Raw genomic sequence first — 2,321 nt, 5'->3', positions numbered from 1 at the left:
AATCTAGAAAAATATCATAGCGTAAATAATGACACATTTGCAGATTTCATTCTTCCTAGAATAGTCGTGGCTATTATATCCTATATATTCAATTCCTATCAAGCAAAGAAAAAAGTGCATGTCCACTGTTTGCAAGGTGTTTGTTTTCAATGGTCATATACCTATAGGTATAAGCTGGCAACCAATATGGCTATGGGGAGCTCTCCTTCACAGAACACACAGCAATGAATGTATCAATGTTTTCATTACTGTAGATCTTAGATATTCATGAGTAGTTTTCACCCACAACATTCATCTTTTATCTCCTTTACAAAATGCCTTGTCATGCTTTTAAAACAGATTGGCACTAAAATAATTATTAGGTTTTTAAAATAAGTATATATATATATATATATATATATATATATATATATATATATGCCTCAAAATCTTATAGGTTGACATAAAATAAAGAGTATGTTGTAGCGGGACATTTTCTCTGGTCCCATCCAGCTCCCATAATCGCTCATACCCAAATAAACACACTCAGGCTTATATTATTTTGAAACTATGGCCATGCCAGGCTTCTTGCTAGCTAGCTCATATATTTTAAATTAACCCATTTCTATAAATCTATATTTTGTGGTGTGGTTTATGACTTACCTCTCTGTATCTTTATATCTTGCTTCTCCTGGCGGTGGCTATCAGCATCTCCCTGTTCTGCTTTTTTTTGGGGGGGTGGGGGTGGGGGTGGTTAAAGCCTTAGAGAGATCAGAGAAAGCCACCAGCCAACCTTATCTCACCAAGTCTGCAGCTTCCAAATAGGAGTTACTTCCTCTCTACCCAGGTTTTATATGCCTTGCTGTTCTGCCCTGTCATTGGCTCTCTTAGCCCAGCTACTTCACTTACTCTTCCTACAAAGCTCTGTCACTTTCTGTCTGTCTGTACAGACCTCTAGGTCTCTATGGCTGGTACTAGGTTTAAAAGTATGTGTCACCATGCTTGGCTCTGTTCCCTAGTAAGATCCTGCCTGCTAAATGATAGGATTAATGGCATGTACTACCACTGCGTGACTTCTTTGTTTACTTATAATGGCTTTCTTTTTCTTCTGATTCTCCATGCAAGCATTATTTTTCAAAGTGCAAATAAAATATCACCACATTTCCCCTATTTTGTTGGAAAAAATTAAAAAGTTATAACTAATATATGAAAACCTATATACAATAAGTACAATAAGTATATACAATATATACAGGCAATAAATGCCTCAACAATGTCTAGTCCATTTGCATATGGGTGTCTTTCCATCAGTGTATTTTCTTTCTTTCTCTCTTTCTTTCTTTCCTTCTCTATTTATTTAAACTTAATCTTCTTGTCAAAATTATTCAATTTGTAGTTAGAGAGATAGCTTAGTGGGGAGAGGCACTTACCATGTAAACTTAATAACCTGAATTTTATCCCTGGATTCATGGAATAACAAGAGAAGAAAATTGTCCTTTAATCTTCTTACATACATGATCCTATTTGCAAAATACCTTCCTCCACACATCACACACATACACACGCACACAAAAAAAAAAATGCTGGATTATTTTAAAAAGTATTTTACTTAATAGTACATAATAAACCTATTATTATATATGTATATCATTTTATTTTTGAGCATTTCATAGGTAAGTACTCTGTGTTACATCATTTTCATCCCCTCTCCCCTACAACTTCTCTTGTGACCCCATTAACTCTAGGATTCATTATTTCTTCCTGTGTACTTATTACATAAACACTATACACACACACACACACACACACACACACACACACACACACACACACACACATCTTTGAGCCCAATAGTATTGCCTTTGTGTTTATGTACTTTGGACTGACAATTTAGGATTAAGATTATACTACTGAAAAATAAATAACAGAAAATAATGACACAAAATACATTAAAAGATACCCAACAAACATTTCTCCCTCTTTTAGAAACCATTGCACGACTATACCTCTTCATCTAAACGTGAGGCTTTGTGAAACTCTCCTCCATTCATGTGGATATGTGGATACATATTATCTTTGTAGGTTTGTGTAGACAGCCATATCACTGAGAGTTCATGGGAATAACATCTCCAACAATTTCCAAAGAAAATATCACACAATATTCCTTAAGCTAATACAATATTTCCAACTAACTGTCTTTCATGATGTTGCCTGAGCCATACAGTGGCCTGTTACAGATTTTTCATCTGGGTCTGGGAACCCAACAGCCACTTATTTTCTGCATATTGACCAGCTGTGGGTATATTAGTTTCTCTCTGCTGCAAAAATAAATTTTTATATGA

The sequence above is a fragment of the Peromyscus maniculatus genome, chromosome 13 (assembly GCF_049852395.1).
Source record: "Peromyscus maniculatus bairdii isolate BWxNUB_F1_BW_parent chromosome 13, HU_Pman_BW_mat_3.1, whole genome shotgun sequence".
Classification (NCBI taxonomy): Eukaryota; Metazoa; Chordata; class Mammalia; order Rodentia; family Cricetidae; genus Peromyscus; species Peromyscus maniculatus.
This window is presented reverse-complemented; position numbering follows the sequence as displayed.